The 15,876-nt window shown below is 31.8% G+C and overlaps 1 long non-coding RNA gene across 4 annotated transcripts; it reads left to right on the top strand.

Moving 5' to 3' along the window:
• The first annotated feature begins 2,639 nt into the window (after positions 1-2,639).
• LOC130445141 (uncharacterized) lies at positions 2,640-14,530 on the top strand. 4 transcript variants are annotated; one of them, XR_008910028.1, is made up of 6 exons: positions 2,664-3,027; positions 3,083-3,120; positions 3,267-3,599; positions 3,695-3,927; positions 13,354-13,511; positions 13,671-14,530. It is a non-coding gene; the product is annotated as an uncharacterized LOC130445141 (long non-coding RNA). The 4 variants fall into 4 exon arrangements; XR_008910025.1 differs by having other exon boundaries at positions 2,640-3,599; XR_008910027.1 differs by having other exon boundaries at positions 2,701-3,120; positions 3,267-3,927.
• Positions 14,531-15,876: the final 1,346 nt, after the last annotated feature.

The following is a 15,876-nucleotide window of genomic DNA, read 5'->3' as shown; positions in this document are numbered from 1 at the left end:
TAGAGCTGCTGTCTCGGGTGCTTGATATGTTTCTTAGAAAACTATCTGCTTTTTCGAACCAGACTAGCCTGGGCTTATGTCAGGACTTCCAGCCCCGCTTTTCATAGACTTTAAAACCAAGTTGAGTTTTATTTTGTTTTTTATATCGTCAATACTTAAGCGTTCGCACTCCATATCGACAATTATTGCTTGATTCGCAGTATCTCTGACATCTTTGTTCTTGTAAATAACAAGGGTTTGATTCCAAAGGCATTCGTGCTGCTGATAAAGATCTAGAAACTTGAAGGTTAAAGTATCATTCCATTTAAACTCCTTTTTAGACGAAGCAATTTTGCTCATGCACTAGGTACCTATCACACACAAAAAAATATAAACAAAGATTAATCGCTTTCGAGTCGAGCTGGCTCGTTCTCAAGTTCAACAAGATTCAACTCGCTCAAAAATTAAGCCGACTTGAAAACAAAAGTTGACAGCCGGGCAACTTTTTATCGGTCAACAAAAGTTGATCAACTTTTATTGAAACAGTGTTCTCATGAAGCGAATATTGTTCTATTCGGAAGCGTTTTTTAGTTGACCGATAAAAATCGCCTAGTGAGGACCGCTCTTAATGAGAATGTCAATTTAATTCCTTCAACAAAATTCAATCCATTTAGAGTAAAAATATTGTTAGGTTACATTAAATTGGTGGTTTTTGGATTGATTGGTCAAAATAGTTCAGCAAGTTTAGGATATTCTGAAATTTCACAATTTATAGTCGTATTAGGGTTTTCTATATTATTATGAAATACTCTGTTATTATTACCTCTAATGTTATGATTTGCTTAAACAAAAAAAAACACAACATCCGCTAAAAGAATCATTAAAACTAGCAAGTCAAAAGAAATCGCTAGCTCATCAAACAATGAATGCTTACAAGACTATCCTAAATTCCAATAAAATAATATACCTCCTTAAATATACAGGGATATAATATATTTATAGGAGGCATCCTGTTATTGTCTCACTGAAATAGTAAAATTCTCTCAAGTTTTAATTTTTCTAAATATGAATATTATGAACCTCTTCAATCCGTATACTACCAGTATTATTGGCAAGAGCGGTATTTAGCATTTTTTGGCCTATTTATAATACGCGATTAGTTTCATGCAAAATATTAATTTTTAATATCTAATCTACTCCTATATCTACATTCTTCTTACAATTGTCATGCTATTAGTATTAATTACCATGCAATTTTTTTTTTTGGTAATTTCTGATTTAGTTAACATGCAATTAATTCATTTTTCATGCAAAAGTAATTGTTATTTGTAACATTGTAACATTTTAATTCTCTTATTCTAGTGATAATATTAATAAAATAAAAATAAAAAAATAGAATGAGAATCTATATTAAAATGTTTCGAAGATAGTTAGTAGTTCTTCCATTATGAGATCCCAAAAATGAGACCAGATATTGACCCTCGCCGGCATCCTTTTGTTAGCTGCCTCGTTTTTTCTCTATTTGGACAGTGCAGCGTTGCATATTTATCTTGACAGTTGCTTTTAAAGGTGTTATATAGCTCTCTCGGATATTGTGTTTGTCTCAATCTATCGAACAATACTGGCCACCATAAATTATCAAATGCACCAGAAATATCGATAAATATGGTATTAAAGTATAACGAGTATCATGAATTGTCTGCATTACTCTATAGTATCTTCTGTTGATTTGCCTTTCAGATACCCATACTGATTAGGGTTTAATCCTGTAATTTCCCTTATTTCTTGCAATCTATCGCATAGTAGTTTCTCAAGGATTTTTCCCATAGTATTGAGCAAGCAGATTAGTCTCTAGGTTTTTGGCAGTGATTGATCTTTGTCTACGATTTTGTTTATTATTACAATGTTTGCGTCTTTGTAAATGTTGGGAAACTTTCCTTGTTGTATACATTCATTGTAGATGTAGATTGTAGATAGCACATAGTATTCCTGTGACTTCGTGATCTAATGCTTGAAGTTCCTCGATTTGAATGTTGACTGGCTCCGGGGTCTTCTTTCTTTTACTTTGCTGCATACATATGGTTACTTCATCTTCCGTAAATCTCCTCGAATTGGACTCCAAGGGCTCATAACTTTTAACCATTCTCCGCCTTAGCAGTTTTTGGTTTCCAGTTTCTGTGCCCAAGTTATTCTGAGGTAGAAGTACTTTGAGCAAATATTCCGTAGACTCCTCCCAGTCTTTGGTATATTTTCCATTAGGGAGTTTGAGTGTATGCAGCATTGTAGGGCAGTTGATTTTATTTGTTACTATTTTATATGGTATTCCCCACACGTCTATTTGCAGGTGTTTCTCAACAAATTTCTCCCAGCTTTTTATTTTGTTTTTTGAATTTTATATACTCAACTTTGAGTTCCCAGTATTAATGCAGAAAACTCTGCCGCTCTGCATATATTCCAAATTTTTTATATTGTTCCCTAATTTTTCTTACACGTGTTATTTTATTATTTTATGTACACTCTGACCTTCAATTGGCGCAGGTTTCACGAATTCAGCTTTTAAACGCTTCCAATTGGGTTTTTCTATATAGTATTTGTCCATCGCGCATAATCTATTCCCGGTCTATCACGCATTATTATTACGATATTAGTTCATTTTGCTTATTCAATTATATTCGGTCAACATTACAGTTGAAATAAACTTCATTCGTTTAGGCCTATTAACAAGTTTCATTTTTATTTTTATTAAATTAAATTAATTGAAGAAAATATAGTTTAATTTTCATAATTCAAACTTATTGACAATGAATTAATGTATATTAAGTAAAGTAAACATACTATTTATAGGAAATATAAAATTCAATCTATTAGGCAATCCAGTGACCTGTCAAATGAAATTCAATATGGCCCCCAGGGCCCATGTGCTTTGATACATTGTAGAACGTGTATTTAAAGTGTTTATTTTCTAGAAAGGTGCTTTTATTTTAATTTAGTGTCTCGATATTTATAATAAACAATAGAAAGTTTAGTTTCGTAAAACTTTTGAGCTGGGTAAGTATGGGGATTTAGAACAGTTGTCTACATAAAAACATTCTTTCTTTGTAAGTGGTTTTTAGACTATCAAGAAATATTAAATATTTACTAGTAAGTACACACTGACTAAAATATATACAATATTAATAATAATAATGATAGTGAAACTTTAATGGAATTGCTGGCTTAAAAATTCCACTTGCTTGAATTGGAAGGTATCAGCTGCAGTGTTTAACTTATATGTTTAACGTTTTTAGAAGTGAAAATGCCAACAACCTGTATTGTAGTTGGAGATGATTTAACAGTATCAAAGATCAAATATCAGGCTGTATGTAGCAGGCATTTTGTTCAAGATAAGTTTTGTTTATTTTATTGGTATATTTAATATCATGTATGATTTCTTATTTAATTTTATGGATGTAGGATGTGGTTATTTATAGAAAAAACCAGCAGCTTTGGAGGGCGAAAATCATCCGGATTGGGTGTTATCACAATGTATGGGACATACATGTCAAGTTTTTACAAGGAAGCAAACAGATATAGATAGAAAGGAGAGGTTGACGAAGAGAAGAGAACTGCAATTTTCCAATGTAAGTTATTAAATTGCTGAAAAATATTGATTTCAATTTTTCAGTCAAATGACTATTTGCGAATTTAAATTTACTCATTGAAATGTTTTTGGTAGATTATATTATGTATCGATGTTAACAGCTGCAACAACCTAAAATTAAAGAAGTTGAGGAAATTACTAAAGACGAGTTGAATCATCCTTCTGGGACAATGACTCAAACTGATCTTACAATGAATGATTTGGCTATTAAATTTGAACAATTGAGTTTTTCTGTGCAAAAACTTGAAAATTTAACAAAAAAAATTGAAAACTCGCCATTTGGTTTGATGGATGATATCAAAAATATTGTAAGTGGAAATATTTTACTGATTTTAAGTAAAATATTGTTTATTTAGTAATATTTGAAAGTATCAAGCAATATATTGAAACAACAAGTTGTACTGCATTAAGCGCCTTTAATCAAGTAATTCTAACACTTGTAAAATTACGATTAGATTATCATTTCAAAGATTTGGCATACAATTTTAAAATTTCTCCAACTACCGCTTCCATTTATTTTGAAATTATTATCAAGTTTATGCTCAAAATATTTAAATGCCTAATTATATGGCCTGAAATATCGGCTATTCGAAATAATATTCCAGCTTGCTTTAAAGAAGTTTTTCACGACAAAATAACCGTAATTGTGGATTGTTTTGAAATTTTCATTGAAAAGCCTTCGTTAATGCTTACACAACAACAGTGTTGGTCAAATCATCAGCATCACTATTCTATAAAATTTTTGATCGGAATTACACCTCAGGGTGTAATAAGTTTTATAAGTAATTCATGGAAAGGGAGGGCTTCTGATAAACAAATTGAGGAAAATTCAGATTTTTTGACATATATTATACCAGGGGATATTGTATTGGCTGACAGAGGTTTTTTAATAAAGGAGTCATTGGGTCAGCTTCAAGTCAAGTTAGTGACACCAGCATTTACAAAGGGTAAAAATCAATTGCATCCTATAGATATTGAGAAAACACGCCAATTAGCGCTTGTAAGAATACATATTGAAAGGGGAATTGGTGTAATAAAAAATAAATTCAATATTTTGCATTGTACAATTCCAATAAGTATGTTAACAAAAAAGTATGAAGAACACAATTTGTACCTCTTTAAGTACATTAATTAATTTGTTTATTTTCTACAATATGGTGATGGAAAGTTCTGCAGAAAGAACGGGATACAAGCTGAGTAGAGAGGAATCCTCAAAAAAAAGCACATTCTCGTTTTTTAGAAATAATAAATTCTCAGATATACCGTTTTGCAGTGAAATAAATGCTTTTAGAATATTTTTTGATTTCTCATTTATATCCAGTTTTTAATTAGTTACTATATTTTATTACTTAAATAAGTTAGAGAAAGAAAAAAATATGCTTTATTGTCAAGAAAAGTTCCATTAATAAACAAAGCTATCTTATACTTAAACAATAAAATAAGGACATTAACTAATACCAATGTTATTATATGGGAAATAGTCAATTATTATGTATTAACCGCTTATAAATCAGATGATAGATTACACAAATTTTAAATGGTTTTTATTTATTTCAATTACATTGCAAAAACAAAATTAAAACTTATTTTAAACAATCACTGCAATACCATAGGTCGAAGGGAATTTTTTTTTAATTTACACAGTCAAAATGGAACCATTTTATCTTACAATCTGCATCATCACATAATATCATTGGTCTACCATCATCTATTCCATTACAAAAACAAAAATGACTCACTTCTGCTCATGTGTATTTAAGTAAAATTTCTGACTTTTCTCTTAAAAACTCCAAATCTGGGAGAATTCTTTGTTTGAAAAACACTTTAGGGGACCAAACCAATCACGGTAATGTAATGTAATGTGCATTTATATCTGGTAATAATATTAGCGATCAATTTTCAAATAAGTTTTTCCATTGTTTTTGTACAGACATGAACTTGTTAATTTAATATAATCATCAATATCAGTTAAATCTTTTAATAAATATGGACACTTCACTTCTAAGTATCCTCCCAAACAGCACTCGCAAAAAACTAATCTATCAGGCGAAGCAGCTAGCTGTGGCGACTTTTCACTAATTTGAAGTCCAACTTCATTTGTTTGGAAAGATTCATGGTTCTCCTCTTCTTCCATATACTTTTCATATGCTTTAACTGCTAAGTGTTCATGAGATAAGCCCCAATTGGTTTGTTTAGTACTAAACTTCACTTAGGTTGGATAACAAATTGCTTTTATTAAAGACAATGACGGTTTGACAATTTAAATTTGGATGCAGTGATCCTACCAGCTCTTTGAGCATTCCAGTTTTTATTTTTATTTTGCTATCTTGTTGCTTTCTCTATTGCTGAAACTTCTTCCTTTGTAAGACAATAATCGATGCTTTTTGAAAAATTAATCAATTCAGCATATGATTTTGACATGCTTTCTTCATTAAATATTAAAAATTTGGAAGCTACTATTTTCGGTGTTTTTTCTTTTACTTCTGAAGCAAAAGGCTCAATAACATACATCAGTGCTGTCATACAGTTTAAATTTTTAAACTACTGTAAGTTTCCCTCCACCTCAACTGATATTCCTGGTATGTCCTTATCACTTGTTTTAATACTACAGCAATTTCCCCAATTTATTTGTGAAACAGGTACAGTAGGTACCTTTTCAGATGATGATGGCATTGGCCATAGTGATTTGAGATCGGTACAAGATAATGAATAATTGCTCCGACATGACTACATCCCAAGCAGCACAGTGTCGTTACTATGACGTCAATTATAGGCCATTGGCGACCAATGGGGACGTCTAAAATGACGTGATTATGACTGGTTAATGTCACATCCTACAGACGTCAACTAATGACGTACCTAGTCCGGCTGGTGAGACGTCAAAATGACGTACTTACTTTTGACAAATGACGTATAAGTAGGATCAAAAATATAAAAAAATGCGTTCAAATTAATACCAGTTTATTACAAAATCTTAAAAAACTACATACTATTACACTTATAGAACATAAAAGTTGAAATAAGGAATTACTAATGATGCAATAATGAAAATGACAACCATTCCTGCTTGAAAGGAAAAACAATACATTTCGAAAAAACTTTGTGGCAGTGCAATAACTCGATATACTCTGATAAATTTTGGATGAGATAAACATAGAATTCTTTTGAGTCGACAGGGTATTTGTAAAATGAACGGTAATCCTGAAACCTCCTACCTAATATAAAAACTGCTCCATTATTATCCACTACTATATTTTCTATTTTGAAAACCAGTCCTTCTAAGGTAAGACAAAAACAATTTGCTTCTGAATATGATGCAATAGAAAAAATAAAATCTTTATAATGAAGCTTTTTATACTGCTTGCAAGAGAAATTTGGCGTTGGTCCTAAGAAATGGGACAATTCATATTTACAGAAGTGTTCACCATCAGGTGAAGTAGAGTCATGTTTTTCGTACACTGTCATTTCAATTTCTTTTAAGCGTCTATTAATCTGTTGTAACGGTTTATTCGGAGACTGAACTAACGATTTTAAATGGTGGAGATAATTTTCAAATGGAAATGCTGACGAATTGTCTAGTGGCCCGAAATTTTCAACGTCATCTGCCAAATGTAATAAGGAATGTACATTGTAAACTAAGAACTCTAATCCGTAGATCTTTTCACTGTGCGTTACGAATAAATGCAAAAGTTGGCGCGCAAATGGAACTCCGAATTTTTCAATATGGCGTTTAGAAATAAGTATCATAATTGAACAATGAAATAGCAAAAAATGCTCATATATTGCCAAATCGACATTCCCATACAAAGCAACTGGCCCAATATACAGTAAAAATGTTCGAAATTCCGTTGCTCTCCAATCTGCCAACTGAGACAAACTGCGCCCTTTCCGATTGAATTCTACTGGAATACATTTACTGAGAAAAACAATTTTTTCAGATACATTTTGAAATGCAGTAGAGCTCATTTTGGCTCGGCTTGCGCGTCCTGTCCAAATACGCAAAAGTTTTTTCATTACACCTAGACAAACTAGGTGCATAAAGAAAAGACATAGATCAAATCTATAGGAAGAGCTATTAGAGGAGATTCTCCATGATGATGAAATACATCAATTTTAGTCCGAAAAGATTCGTTGTCTCTCTTGTTAAAAGGTAAATTTTTGAAAATGACACGTCCCAGGTGTTCTCCAGAGTTGTCGCACCTTTCACAGGAACTATACCCTGAATGGGTCTTCACACGTTTCAGATATGCGCGCGCAGGAGCATCGCAAACAAAGCTGTGAACTTTTACTTCATGGATATTATTATTAATTTCAATGCCCGTGGTAAGTAAGTTCGATAACTCAATTAAAAAATCTTCTAAAAACTTCTTCTAAATTTGGTTTGCCACTTCCTAAAAAAGAACCAACAACAAACGGCTCACTCTTAAAATTTTTTACAAGTGCTAAAATGGGCCAGAGATCATGTTTCTGACCATTTCTATAAATGGGCAGTCCATCTACATTAAATGAAATGTTGATAATGCTGTACTGAGAAATATTAGGCACTGACAATAACTTTAATTTTAAAGCGTTAACAAGTCCAAAATGACAATATTCGCCATTTAACAACGATTTTGCTTTCGTTTCTCTGGGCGTTTTCAGCAGCGTTCGACTGTCTAACGGTAACTCATTATGGTATGGATGCAAGAGATGAGTAACTACTGTACGTCGAACGTACCTTGAAGCTGCCCAGTTTGACAATTTCGAATGCAAATCGCTAGGTGGCGGTTCATTAGAAAATAAATCGTTAGGGGGCACGTTACTGGAATAGTTGGTTGTATAACGTCGCATCATTGAAGAGCAAATTTTCATTAGGCGAGTTTACATTAAAATCTAAATCTCTTGAGGAACAGGTGTCATTTTCACTTTCACACATTGAATCAGCAAAAAAAACGGAATTTGATGATTCATTGGAATCATTATTAACTATTAAAGATGTATTATAACAATTCTGACTCACAGGTGCTAAATTTGCTTCTGCCACCCTTCTGCAGAGTTGTCTTTGACTAACAACACTTTTTTTCTTACGGGTTGCCATGCTGCTGCTTTTTCAATTTCTCTGGTGTATGTTTCAACCACACCTTGATGGTATCTTCTATTTCTGACTGACTGACCTAATGGTCTTCAATAAAGTGATTACATCATCTTGAGTGTTTGCTGGCATGGACAAAATATACCTTAGTACCAAAACAGTTTTTACATTATTTTTTGGTTTTTACCTCCATTACTTTTCACTACAGCTCTGATGTTGCTCTGTACATCAGTTGCTTTACTAGTTGACGGATTATATTGTGACGAGTTCGAAACAGCAGCCTGGCAAAATGACTGATTTGACGCAGAACCTGTAAAATAGAGAATTAACAAATTCTCCTAGGAAATAATGGACATAAATAATAACTCACAGTTTAATGTATACATTTTAAACAATTCATGCAAATGGACAATTATATTTTTTACCTCTAATAATTTGTCCTGAAGATTTAGTCAATTGAGTATCTTTTGCTGAATGTTGAGGTGGCAAATAATAAAGTTGATTTGTAGAATCACTATCCTCAAACGACCTTTGCGATTGTCCAGCTGAAGCTAATGGAAAAGTTTGAATTGGGCCAGAATAATCTAAAACAGTAGACAGTTAATAATTTATATGTGCCAGATATCTTTAAGTATAAATCTCATTACCAGATAATATGTTTGTAATAGACTTCCGTATTATTGGTTTTGGTCTAGGTAGGGGTTTCTTGTTTTTTGGAAAATCATCTTCTGATGATGACAGCACTTCTTCCTGCTCATCATCAGTGGAAAATTTCTTTGGACGTATTTTCCTTCGAGATGAAATAATTGCTGATTCCTCAGCATCTGTAGTTAAATCTGAGGTAATTTCAGCCTTTCTAATTTTTTTCTCCGCAATCTTATAGTCGTCTAAAAACAAGTAATAAATACGAGTTTTTTGAAAAAAATCACAGATATTTAATAGAAAGTGATAAAGCAGTTTAGGTTTAGGCAGCAAAACTAACCAGTCTGGAAAAAAATTCGCTTAATTTGGTGAAGTTTCCAGCTGTTATCCTGGGGAGGCTCTTGTCCAGATTTTAATAATTTTATAAAATTTCCGGTTGTCTGTTTTGGCGGCCAAAAGACTTCTCGTTTAAGCGGTGTTAACCAGGCAGAGTGAACAAGAGAAATTCCACCATTGTTCTGGAATTCAACGCCAACGTAACAATTCATCTAAATAATAAAGACAGTTCCCAACACCAAAATTGTAATAAAATAATGCAGATTTATACTCACTTTGAAAAATTTGTTGCCACGGCCGAAATTAACAAGAATCACCCCGGAAATGCTAGAGTTACTTTTTGCTGCCGTCCGCCATTACGCGCACACGCGTTCACACCAGCAGTCCAGCACGCATGCGCCTGCACGTCTCGTATCGTATCGTATCGTGGCATTTCGATTAAAAACGCGCCAAAATTAAATCTTGGTCGACAGCCTCGACAGGAATCGATGCTAAAAATAATTGTTTCCTACTAATAAAATAGTTAAATAATTGTTAATTACAACATTCTCACTTCATCTTTAAATTCAAATTGCATTTCCACTTAAAACGTCAGTTTAGTATTTTCATTGCTAATTAATGAATTTATATTTATATCCAAATTTTAGGTAAACAACAATTTAAAATGTACAATTTTTTATAAAGCACGTATAGGGCTTAGTTTTTGTAATAAACTTTCGTTCTAATTTTTTTATAGTTGATTAAAAAGCACTTAAAACGACCGAAAACAAACGTACGAAAGACGTCTCTAGACGACGTCAAAATGACGTCTGAAATGTCACGTCATATGGACGTCGCTTATTGGTCTACGACGTCGCCGACTAATAATGTCCAATAATTGACGTCATTATAACGACACTGTGCTGCTTGGGATACTTCGCTAATCCCAGCCATACAAGTACAATGGGCCGTTAATATTGAACCATCCTTCTATATAAGGCACCATACATCCAAAGGTTTTAAGCTGGTTTTTTGTGAATGTTTCACCTAAAACATAACACGTATTTTTAATACTTTAAATAAGGTAAACAAGTACAAAATAGCAGTGATCAAGATAAAAAAGAGCCATTTATGAAAATATTCAAGATTTTAAGTTAAACTTTTTAACATCATATTTTCATTAATTGGCTGTAAAACTGTAAGTGAAAAAAAATTGAAAGATGAATTTGAACGATTATTTTATATTGTGACATTGATAAAAATTGCTTTAAACTTAAAACTGAGTATGTGTGTATGAGCTTTTTTGGTTCGCCAAACATTCGCATGAAATGAAGGTATGGTATGAAGGTAGGGTTTCTTAGGCACTTGTTATTATTTTTTATTTATTTTTTATATAGGATATTGCCAATATTAGATTCAAAATAGTAAACTAAGTATTACCTTGCCTACCACAACAAAAACTCCATTGATTAAAGTAGACCCTATTTTCAGCACAAAGCCAGATTCAAAATATTTGTAGACTTGTAAAATTTTATAAGCCTTCATCTGCTCTTTAGTTAAAAGCTGTGTGAAAATACCAAATAACTAATGATATCCATGTTAGTTACCGGTAGAACTCCATCAATAGAATAATTTAGATTGGCAGGATCTAAAGTAAAGGGATCCAAATCATTCAATATACTTAGTTCCATTTGATATCTACAAAAACAATAATAATAATCAAACAAAACAATGTTCCAACTTTTTAACGTTACCTTGCAGCAATATCAGGATGCTCTTGCATTAACTTCTGTAGATAATTGCTTTCCATTTCAAAAGGAACTCACAAAAAAGTCGCTAACAATTTTTATAAAAACCAAGAAAAGTGATATATTCCAAATAAAAACTACTAATCAATTGAACAATATACTAAATACTAATAAAATATACTAAATTGAAACAAAATGTACTACTTAATTTGACCAAAAAAGCCTTGAACACTGTTTACAATTGAATAGGCAATACAAAACTGATGTGTCTGTCTAGAATGTTTGCCCTGAACGGCCATATATGGTCACGAGATCTGGATTGCTCTATAGTATCATCCTCTTCGCTGGCCATAATTACATGATTCACAGCATATCTCCAGTTCTCTTTAGTTTTATTATGTTTAGCTACATAGCCTATCATTTGGGCCCATATCAACTCTATCGCATTTAATTCACAATGGTATGGCGGCAAACGAAGTACTGGTATCCCACCATTCTTGGCTATTTCATCAATAACAAACTTTTTAAATTGTAGCTTGTGTGATCTTGTGTGATCTGAAGCAACCTTTAAAAGTTCTTTTTTCAACAAATCATCTTCAAATGGTATATCTTTTACGATTAACCAGTTTCTAATATCAGCTTTTCTCCAAGAGGTATTTGGAATTAATTCGACCATTGGCGGAAAATACTCTTCAAAAACATCTGCAGTCTTTTCTTCATGATAGTCTTTGTTTGATGTTGACTGAAACTCCAGTAAACCACCTTCAACGAACCCTTGATTGCATTTAATATGCGTTATGATTAATCGACGACCTTTACCGATAGGAGTTTTCCAGTAGATAAACCTTCTATGAAAGATTGACGACTGGTTTTGTCCTGCCAATTTTTTTTACTGAATGTCCTCCATTGAGCCATCTCTCATCTAGATAATAGATTTGTCTTCCCTTCTGTGTGTATTTTCGGATATCTCGTGAATACTGGCGTCTCCAACATTTTATTTCTTCGTTGCCAATTAGCACTTTCTTAGAATTATGTTAAGAGTTGGGATCTCTTTTTTAAAATATAATTCATGTATTTTTTACTTTAGTGTATTTTACATATGTTCATCAAGGTCAAGTGGTTTTCTTCCAGTTGACTTTTTAGGTGGAGACATATTTCCATTTTTCCTCTCTCTTCGAAGCTTGTAAATAGTAGATTCACTAACTTCTGTCATATTGGAATATGTCGAAACTATATTTCTAACAGCATCATGCACATTTAACACAACAGTCTTCGTTTGTAATACTAAGCAGGCAATTACACTTTACTGGGGTAAAACTTGAAGACATTTTTCACAACACAGTTAACATTCATGGAACGTAAGCGACTCTAAACAAAACAAATTATACAAATTTGGGCGAGACCAAGTTTCATCGTATATACCTGCAAAATTTCTAAGTTGTCATTAGGACAACCCCTAGTAGGACCCTATTGTAATGTTTCTTGGAAATTTTATTATAAACATTTCGAAAATCAAAAAGTAATTATCTGAACAATGAATTGATAAATGGTTTGTTAATATGTCTCCCAAGAATTGATCTACGCCAAATTCTCAAGATAATTAATGAAATATTCAGTCAGAATAGTTGTGTTACAAGATTATTTTAAAAATAATTTATTGTTTTAACTGCATGTACTCCACAAATGTATGAAGGTGAGTTAGTTGTTTTAACTAACCGAATTTACATTTATATTACTTTTATATATCAGATCGGGTATAAAATTAAATAGTAAATAAATTTCTTAGATGTCAGACAATAAGAAACAGATTATAGGTAATAGGGATCGAGCATCTAGACTTTTACGCCAACTAGTGGTGAATATCTCAAGTAATTGGCATCATTTATTAAATTTTTACACGTGATTTATTTTTTAATAATTAATATTAAAATTAATTGATATTGTTTTAATTATGTCAGCTTCAAGAAAGAATTGCTGCATCCGTGGTTGTAATAATACATCACGTCAAAAACGTGGTGTTGATGTAAAAGTGAAATTTTATAAATTCCCAGATAGCATGTTTGGAGCCGCATGGAAAATAGCAAAACGTAAACAGTTGATAAAAGTAAAAAATTATGTAAGTTCAGTATTAATCAACAATTCATTACAAAATTAAAGTAAAAGTTCAGATTAACTCGGGCATATGAAAAACTATAATTCTAATAGTTAAGTTATTAATATTTATGATATTTATGTAATAATAGAAACTCAACCTTTTAATTTGTTTTGTTTTTAGAGAAAATCCAAAAGACTGGGAACCAAATAAAAATACGAGAATTTGTAGTTCTCATTTTATCAACAACGAAAAATCGGAACATCCGTCTTACGTTCTTTTCATCTTTCCTGGAAGTGAAAATATTAAAAATATATATAGAATCCTTTGGACGTTTCCAGCGAGTCAAAAATCCTGAATTATTAAAAGTTTCGAATATTAAGAAATCTTTTGTGAGTAATGAAACCGAAAATTCGAAAAATATCATCAATTCAATTAATTCAGTAATGGAGCAAGGTGATAATGTACATGTTAATAGTGTTGATCAGAATAAGATTGATGCTGGTATTGAAAGTGTTATTTTTAAACCTGTACAACGAAGCATAAGTTGTCAAACGGAGACAGTTGTAGATGAAACGTACGAAGAATCAACATATTTTTTTGCAATCAGGACTATCATGACGGTATAAGCACTGCAGCAGTACAGATTAATATTCCAATGAAGAAAACAGAAGATAAGAATTGCGAAGCAAATATACCAATTTCAAAGGATGTCCGAGACTCAAGTGGTGATCCAATAAATGTGGATCTCAAAAAATCTTGTCAAGGTTTCCATCTTCAATTACTACAGACGAAGTTATGAGCAGTTTTACGGGCGTGTCCTTGGCAATTTACTCATATCTCTTAATTTTACTTCCAGACTGTAAAGCCTCGAAAATAGATAAAAAAACCAATTTATTAATTACATTAATGAAATTTGTTGTTATTACGTGAAAATCAAACTATTCTTGTCTTGATGATATATTTATAATATATATTTTACAGGGTAGCTCATACAATACATTCTACTACATGTATGTGCATTTCTTTCAACTTAACCTCTTACAATCTTCTTCTTCTTTTTCTTAAGTATAAGGGAAGCATTATATTTAAGTATCACAACACCCTCTCTTAATGCTGACCTTACTCTTAAACATTTATAAATATGTATATATATTTATATATATATATATATATATATATATATATATATATATATATATATATATATATATATATATATATATACTGAAAGCAAGAATATTAAATGGTTGGAAATCGGCAAACTATCAGAAATGAAAACTAAATCAATACCCTCTCTTTTCTAAAAGATTATACAAATAAAAATTTTATCCCACATTTACCAACAAAATAATCATCCTAAATTTACATACAAAACTTTGCAATTCCTATCTTAATTAACCAATCCTAGTCTTAATTTATTCAAACAAAATTGGTCCTTGTTTTGGGCCTTTGTTAAAATATCTGCCAATTGGTTTTTGCTATTAATATACTCCAATGTCATATGCCTTTTATTAACAACATCACATACAAAATTGTATTTGAGATCTATATGTTTCAATCGCTTGATGTTCTCAGGATTTTTTATTAATGATATACAACCCAAGTTATCCTCGTATACCTTGAAACTGTCAGTAACTACATTAAAATCTATTAATAGTCTTTTAAAATATAAGCAATCCCGAACTGCATCACATAAAGCAATTAATTCTGCCTCAGAGCTGGAAAGTGAAACGCAGTTCTGTTTTCTAGTTACCCATGCAACAATATTCCCGAATACTTTAATAACAAACCCTGTGATTGACTTCCTACCCAAAATATCTCCTCCCCAATCTGAATCTTCAAAACAAACCAATGGTGTTTGACTACATGTTCGTTCATATTTTAAATAAACACTCACAGTACCCTTTAGGTACCTCAACAATCTCTTCAGTCCAATCCAAGTTTCATTAATATTTTTATCTTGATATCTGCTAAAATAGTTGATTGAGAAACATATATCAGGGCGTGTGCCCAACATTAAGTACATTAGACATCCAATCAAAGGTTTTACAGGTTTAGTATCTAATTCATCATTTTCACATGTGCTAATTTTAAATTTTGCTTCCATTGGAGTTCCGCATGGTTTACAATTGTCAAAATTAAAACGCTTCAGAATTCCCTTCACATATTTTTCTTGACTCAACTTTAAAATGCCCTTTTCCATGTTGTAGTCAATTTCAAGCCCTAAAAAATATTTCAAGTCTCCTTTGTCTTTCATGTCAAATTCTTTCTTAAACATATTTTTATATATTTCCAAGGTCTGCAAGTCCGGTCCTGCGAACATAATATCATCTACATATATTAATAGATATAATAAATTGTTACCATCCTCTTTTGTATAAAGGCA

The sequence above is a fragment of the Diorhabda sublineata genome, chromosome 6, assembly GCF_026230105.1.
Source record: "Diorhabda sublineata isolate icDioSubl1.1 chromosome 6, icDioSubl1.1, whole genome shotgun sequence".
In the NCBI taxonomy this organism is placed as follows: domain Eukaryota; kingdom Metazoa; phylum Arthropoda; class Insecta; order Coleoptera; family Chrysomelidae; genus Diorhabda; species Diorhabda sublineata.
This window is presented reverse-complemented; position numbering and strand designations above follow the sequence as displayed.